The 8,614-nt window shown below is 33.6% G+C and overlaps 1 non-coding gene across 1 annotated transcript; it reads left to right on the forward strand.

Annotated features, from left to right (window-relative positions):
* Positions 1 to 343: 343 nt before the first annotated feature.
* LOC121230064 (small nucleolar RNA R71) lies at positions 344 to 449 on the forward strand. Its single transcript, XR_005928016.1, has one exon. It is a non-coding gene; the product is annotated as a small nucleolar RNA R71 (small nucleolar RNA).
* The last annotated feature ends 8,165 nt before the right edge of the window (positions 450 to 8,614 follow it).

Genomic DNA, 8,614 nt, shown 5'->3' on the forward strand with positions numbered 1-8,614 from the left:
ATTGAAGGATTGGTATTCTGTATGCACACCTCCTCCGCTTGAGTCACACCTCATTACTGGATGTACCTACGTAGAACCAAGAAAACTATCAATCTTTTTATTGAGAAGTTCTACCTGATTAGAGAGCATGGTGACTGAATCGATGTTATAAACGCCGACTGTTTTCGTCGACTTTGTCCTCATAACTTGCCACTGATAGTTATTCAGTGACATCTCCTCTATAAATTCATAGGCATCTTCCGGTGTTTTATTGTTGATGGTTCCACCAGCAGCTGCATCAATCATTTGTCTTGTCGAGGGATTCACACCATTGTAGAACGTTTGAACTTGCAGCCATAGAGGTAACTCATGGCGAGGGCACCTTCTCAATAAATCCTTGTATCTCTCCCATGCATCGTAAAGTGTTTCTAAGTCCATTGCACAAAAGAAGAGATATCATTGCGTAATTTAACCGTTTTAGCCGACAGAAAATATTTTAGTAAAAATTTCTCAATCATTTGTCCCAGGTAGTGATAGACCCTCGTGGTAACGAGTTTAACCACAGTTGAGCTTTGTTTCTCAGTGAAAAGGGAAATAACCGAAGACTGATGGCATCATCAGAAACGCCATTGATTTTGAATGCATCGTAAAATTCCAGGAAATTTGCTAAGTGAGTGTTGGGATCTTCATCCTGCAAACCATCAAACTGAACAAACTGCTGTATCATCTGAATAGTGTTAGGTTTTAATTCAAAATTATTCGCAGCAATAGCAGGTCTAACTATACTTGATTTAGTTCTTGTTAAAGAGGGTTTAGCATAGTCATACATAGTACGTGGAGTAGGATTTTGATTAGCTGCAATTGCAGGAGGCAGCTGATTGTCTTGGTTTTCAGCCATCTCGTCGGTTGGAGGTTGAGTATTGTCTTCTTGTTCGTTTTCTGTGTATTATAAACTACGCCTTATTTCTCTTTGATTTCTACGAACTGTTCAGTCAATTTCTTCGTCAAAAAGTAAGGTCCTGACGGGTTTCTTCTAGTCATGTACTATAAAAACCTGCCAAGAGAAAGAAAAAGTAAATTAATAAATAATAATAAAATAAAAATTAAATTGCAAGAAAAATAAATGGCTAGAGTAATAAAAATTTAGTGTTCCTAATATTTCAGTTCCCCGACAACGGCGCCAAAAACTTGATCGCGTGATTCGTAACAAGTAATAAATATTTATAATGAAGATCAGACCTAGACTAACTATTATCACGACGAAAAGGCAAGCGCACCTATCGAACAATAGTATAGTAACGGCAAGACCAGGATATCGTACCCAAGGGAACCAAAAGTACTAGTAATAACTATCTTTTTATTATCTAGCCTAAGAATAAAAGGGGTTTGTTTTAATTAACTAATTATTTAAACTAAGAACGCACAGAGAAAAGAATTGGGGAATTGCTTTTGGGAAAATCGATTGACTTGAGACAATACTTAAGGAAAAATCCACCTAGACTTTACTTGTTATTCTGGCTCTGAATTAGGCAATTTATTCATTCAACTTGTTCCGTAGAGATCCCTAAGTTATGTTATTATCCCTATTCAATACTAATAACGTCTAATCCCTAGATTGAATAACCGAGACTTTTCTCTAATTAACACTCTAGGGTTGCATTAACTCAATCTATGGATCCCCTTATTAGGTTTCACCCTAATCCGGCAAAATCTTGTCACCCTATTTCTAGGCGCGTAATCAACTCCGCTTAATTATGGCAAATGTACTCTTAGACAGGGTCTATTCCTCCTCTGAATAAGAACGTGTCTTGAATTAGTATCCTGGGATATCAAAACAAGAATTAAGAACACATAATTAAGAACAAGTTAAATATTTATCATACAATTCAGAAAATAATAACAAGATTTGTCTTAGGTTTAATTCCCCTTAGGTATTTAGGGGATTTAGTTCATGACTAAATAAGAAAACATCTCAGAAGAATACAAAATACAAAACATAAAGAAAACCCAAAACTCCTGAAGGGAAATTGAGGAGAGATCTTCAGTCTTAATGATGAATCCAGCTTCTGAGATGGATCAATCGGCTTCCTTAGGGTAATTCCTTACCTCTCTTCTCCGTCTCCCCTTTTCTCCTCCTTCTGAGATGGACCAATCCAGGCAGTGTTGATTTCGTACTTTGACCCATTTTCTCCGTTTTTGGCCCGTTTCTCGTTCCTTTCGCTCTCCTATGCTCTCCTAAGTACAAAATATGAAATTAAAGCATTAGGAGCATCGAATTCACTAATTCTAATGAGAAATTATCCATAAAATGCATTAAACATGGGATAAAAATATGTATAATTTATGGTTTATCAGACTACATGTGCTTAAGAGTTGTAGCGCCTCGTATTCTATCCCAGCGTAGGGTACGGGTGTGGGGTGTTACACAGGCTAGCATATGGTCATGTGGTACACAGGGTCTGTCACACGGTCATGTGACGATATTCTGTTTTGTAAACATCCTCTTTTCTCTAATTTTTCTGAGTTTCAGTCGAGTTTTTCAGGTTAGTTCACACACCTGATGGTAAATCTGATTAACCACACCACTGAAAACTCATGAATCCTACATATGACATTGAATCACATCAACCAAACACAATATTAAACCAAATATTTCATTTGACAACCCCTATTTCAAATAGAACATTCTCTAAAAATCAAGTACAAACACTTAGCAAAATAACAACGTCCAACACAACACTACTCTGCCGAAAGGTCTCGAAGCTCACACCTTTTGCCTAATGAAGGTCCGTGAAAATGTTTAAAATAACAAGGATCAAAATAAACACTAATCAAACACCTATCTTGCCACAAAGAATGAATTTAATTCAATAGTAGAAAAATAAATGAAATCACTTACACTTTGCTTGGATTTACGAATACCACCAAAGAATCAACAAAACAATCCACAACAGCTTAATGGCAACAAATAAGGTAGCAAAATAAAAGAAAGAAAATGGAAGTCAAGAAAGAATGGAAGAGAAAGAAACAGTAACATGACAAGAGAGGGGAAAAACAAAAGATAGAAACGTGCAAAAAGGGGAAATTTTGGACAACTAATGGGTGAATGAAAATAAGGATTTGGGATAAATTTCTAAAAATAAAAGATATTCAAAATAACTTAATTCCAACTAAATCCTAACCCATCAAATTTACTAAAGTTCAAATTGAATTCAGTCTCCAACAAATGGCAAAATAGAAAAATATTTTCAACTATGCACATAACAAGATTTGAACATAAGACCAAAACGTAAGCTAACACCTTACCATTGAACCAACAAATTCATTCTTTCATAACTTGCATGGAAATGAGATTTAAGTCAAAAGAATACTTAACGAAATTTCAATGGAAGGACTCGAACCCAAAACCTTACACACACAACCATAATACTCAACCACTAAACAAAATTAAATTATTTACTATAATTTAACATTCCATACTAAATAAAATTTGGGGTGTTACACTAATATACTAAGTACTCTTGAATAAACAATCAATTTTAGATAAATAATTATTTAATTGATTAATCAGTTCCATAATTGAAACATACCATATATAAATAAAGTACAATAATTTATCCCAATATTCGTACAAACATTAATTGATCAGGCTAAGGAAATATAAACAAAAGAATAAATAAAAGGGATAAAGAAATTTCTCATTGATAAATCATTGAAATGCTATTCCAAAACAATCTCCGCTCGCAAATGTCTTCATATCAGATTAAAAAAGTTTCGACTAAGCAAAAAAAAAAACTAAATGAAAACGAACTAAATAAAATTTTCTGTCTAATTCTAGGACTAATAAGTCTACCTAACTCCCTCTAATGAGGTTATAAAGTTTTTAAAATAGAAAAACATTAGGGTGATAGGTGCCTAAAATGCCATTGGAATGATTAGGGTTTAATTAAGGTGCATAACCCTAAGTGGCTGTCCTAATTTGACTAAATATTTCCAAGTTTTAGTCGTGACATCGAGAATTCGGAGAACTCCTTATCACAACGTCACCATTGAGATTTTCTTTCCATATTCTTCTCGTTTTTGTGACATAGGGAAATCCCTTATCAAAAAGTAAGGTGGTTTTCAGCCTTGACAGCTTCAAGGTTTTTTGTTGCAACATGGACCTCCTTGTTTCGTGACACAACCATATCCCTTGTTCTTTTTTACTTGAAATGGAATCCTATACACTCGAATGGCCTACTAGTCATTATTGAGGTCCGAGTTGGCTTAACGGATCACCAAAATATCAGAAAATATGTTAAAACACTTATTTTGCAATAAAATAAATCCAAGCTAATAAAATTGAAAATGCGATAAATAAACATAAAACGACTAGAAAACAAGCTTGTTAAGTGTCGAAAAGACTTTAATTTACCACAACGAATTTTGGCATATTAATTGGGTATACGAATTTTGCAATATGTAGCGTCATTCACAACAGTGAAATTCTTAGCTCGAGACATGGGTAAATTATATCCTCTCATTTGCATTACACGGTAGATGAAAAGTAAATGTGGTCACAGGTTGTTCTTCTTTCTGATGAATGACTTGATTACTATTTGATAGTAATTGACATTTTATGAAGGAAGATGTAATATTTACTATGATATAAAATAAAATCATATTGGGTGAAGAATATTATCCCAAAGAGATTAAGAATATCCTATGAGGGTAACACAATTATGACAAGATCATTAGATCGAGTTGCTTTCATAATGGTATGCCATTAGGGAGAGCTCAGTTATGATACTATAGTAGAATTACTTTGTGACTAAATGAGTTTATAATTAATAGGAGAAAAGTCGTAACAAAATTATAAATCATTTGAGCCCTAATCACATATGTCCAATCGGTCCGTCCACTAGCTTATTGAAATAAAAAATGAATTGCATGTTGAATCAAATGAACAGAAATGAATAAAAATGGTGAAAATGGATAAATGAGAAATCATTTGAAAATTATTTTGGTTTCTCCAAAATGAAAATGAAAATGAAAATGGATAAATAGAATTATTTGGAAATGAATGTGGTTTTCTCCAAAATGAAAATGGAAAATGAAAAATGAAAATGACCTAAAAATTTTATTTATGCTTTTCGAATTAAATGAAGTTTGAAAATGGAAATAAATCATTTGCTCATATAGAACCACTGAATATAGAAATATTAAATATATTTCTCATATATTCTTTTACAATAAAGTTGTCATGATTTTAACAAAATTATAATTGAGTTGAGAAGATTATTTAATTGCAAATATATTGAGAAGTTTATTTTGGGAAATAGAAAAACAAATATTCGATTGGACCAAATTATAAAGTATTGGGTTAAAAGCCTAAGAAGCACCTTTAATTGGACTCGATATGAGAGATGCCCAAAAGCCTCTCATGTTAAAGGGCTGGACATGTAATGCCCTTAACCCGACCCGATTCACTGGGTCCAGATCTCGGGTATTACAACACAAAATACATAGCAAAATTTTCAAGTAAAAATATATGGGCGATGCATTTTAATTAACAAACTTTAAAATGATTTTAATAAAATTTTACATACCATGGATTCTTTTAAATCCATAGTTAAAAAATTACAATCCAAATATTTATTAAAAATGGGCTCTGATGAAATGTAGTAAACTAAACATATCCTAAGATGTTCCCTATATGCATAATATCCCAACTCTTACTTCATGGCACATTCCTAGCATTGTCTGTAACACCACAAACCTGATCCAATTAACTGAATCCGAATCTAGGGTGTTACTATTTAATTACATATATAGCTCACACAGTTATACAGATTTACATTCGATTACAATTATTTAATTATAAATTTCTCTAAGAAATACATAAGTGTGAATAAGACGAGAATTCAATTGGTATACACAAAGAATTTATTTACAACTATGATTGAATAGATGTCCTGGTCTACAAATTTACATTCGATTACAATTATTTAATTATAAATTTCCCTAAGAAATACATAAGTGTGAATAAGACGAGAATTCAATTGGTATACACAAAGAATTTATTTACAACTATGATTGAATAGATGTCCTGGTCTATTATAATTATTCTGTGTAAAAGACTTGTATAAAATAACTCAGGCTCAAATAGACCAATGATCTTGCTCTGTATCCATAATATCTCGCCTCGTCACTCTTTTGGCGTAGCCCTACCGTCGTCCCACTGGGCGTAGACCCTTAAGAGTTCACCTGAAACATAACACATAGAAATAAGTTCGAGAGAGCTTAATGAGACCGACATTAGTTACCTAAGTCATACTTGCACGTTACATCTAAGGTTTCGATCACTACCCTGCAAATCTTATCATTCAGTTTCTTTCAGGAGATTACGTTTCCATAATTCCATTCTTCATACGATACATGTCATACCTTACTCTGATTCATGCCTTACTTCCACATCTTCGATACATTACTTGTAACACCCCCTACCCGTGTCTGTTGCCGAGATAGGATACGAGGCATTACCGGACTTAAACGCAATCAATCATGGAAACCCAGCCATAAAATTTCATTCATATTTCGAAATATTCAATCATATGTACATGGTCCCTTATTTGGGTCTACGAAACTCAAATCATACTTTAGAAGTGGTTCGGGACTAAACCGAGAACCTCTGAAAGTTTTACATCACTCAAAAAAAATTTCGTGTTTTGGAGAGTCAAATGCCCATGTGGGTAGGCGTGTGAGGCTTTGGACATACCCGTGTCCTCAGCGCGTATAACTCTCTATTTATGACGTTAGCAAACAAATAAGGAATATTCACATCACAATTATTAGACACAACATGAATAGCTAGATTTACAAGTCGTAATCAATAGCACAATATAGGCCAATACATTTGGCCAAATTATAATAGCACATGTTATAAAACTAGGTCCCTATACATGCCACTCATTTGATATTTCTAACTTATGTATCAATGCTCCAAAGGTATTGGCTTGATAGTGTGATGCTGCCTCTGACAATCTCCAACCCCATGCCGACCTGAGAACACTAAGAAATGGAAAGGAGGGAGTAAGCTTTACGCTTAGTAAGCTCACATGAAAAATAATAAGCAATGTATTAACATGCTATTTCCAAATTCTTTCTATTTATTCAAAGTCCAGTCAAGTTATTTTCTCGAGTCATAGTGATTAAATTATTTATATCTGGAGCAAAAGAACTCCAAATTAAGATCCATTAATTTTACCTAAAACTAGACTCACATATCTTCTTACCATAAAATTTTCAGAATTTTTCGTCTATCCAAAAAGTATAGTTTATTATTCAAAGTCTCCCATGTTTCACTGTTTGACAGCTTCGACCTTTCTTCACTAAATTTATTTATGTCTTAGCACGGGATTCGGATATTGTTCTCATCTATTTTTATTGAAAATAGACTCATTAAGGACTTAGTAATATGAATTATAACCCATAATTATTTTCTTATAGTTTCTAGTGATTTTCCCAAGTTAGAATAGGGGATTCCGAACTCATTCTGACTCTATCTCACAAAAATTCAAATATCTCATAATATTAAATTCTTTTACTTACAATGTTTCCTTTATATGAAACTAAACTCAATAAGCTTTAATTTAATATTTAATTCAACCTCTAATTCGATTCCACAATTTTTGGTGGATTTTCAAAGTCAAACTACTGTTGCTGCCCAACACTATTTTAGTGCAATATAATGATAACTATCATAAGTTCATTTTCAACTAATCATGAACTCTCCATCTCATGAATTCCATGTTGAATTATACAATGTAAGTTAGCATGATATTGAAACAAAATTCATAATCATAATTCATACATCTTAGCTCACCGAGGTCTCGACATTTCAAAATCTCAATTATCATGAGCTTAGAGATTCACGTACATACCTGTACCACATATTCTTACTCATATTACTCCACTTCTTAACCCAAAATCTTGACAAGCCCGTTGAACCACTGGAATACTATACACTAGGGATTTTCATACACCAAATAAAGTACCAATGCCATGTCCCCGACATGCTCTTACATGAATCCACATATCATCCCCGATGCCATGTCCCAGACATGGTTTTACACAGGCACACATATCATCGCTGATACCATGTCCCAGACATGGTCTTACACAAGCACACATATCATCACCGACGCCATGTCCCAGACATGGTCTTACACAGGCACATATATCATTGCCAATGCTATGTCCCAGACATGGTCTTACATAGGCACACGTCTAGATGTCGATGCCATGTCCTAGACATGGACTTACACGGGATCTCATTTAGCACGGTGTTACAACATCTAAGTCCTAAGTATTCCTTTGGGTCATTCGGGACTTTCGAGATACAAGGCTTTCATCGAACTTCCATTATATCATCACAAGTCAATTTCATTAGAGTATACATACATATATCATACAATGTCAAATATTAAATAAGTAATATTGAAATTGTTGAATGACTTACACACAACTTACTCATTTCAAAAAAACATCATATTCCATCAAACTTCCAATATATTCAATCATCACGTATCATGTTAACGACATTTAAGCTATCGACTACTTCATGGGTTTCATTTCTTTCCCATACACAATATCA

The sequence above is a fragment of the Gossypium hirsutum genome, chromosome A05, assembly GCF_007990345.1.
Source record: "Gossypium hirsutum isolate 1008001.06 chromosome A05, Gossypium_hirsutum_v2.1, whole genome shotgun sequence".
In the NCBI taxonomy this organism is placed as follows: Eukaryota; Viridiplantae; Streptophyta; class Magnoliopsida; order Malvales; family Malvaceae; genus Gossypium; species Gossypium hirsutum.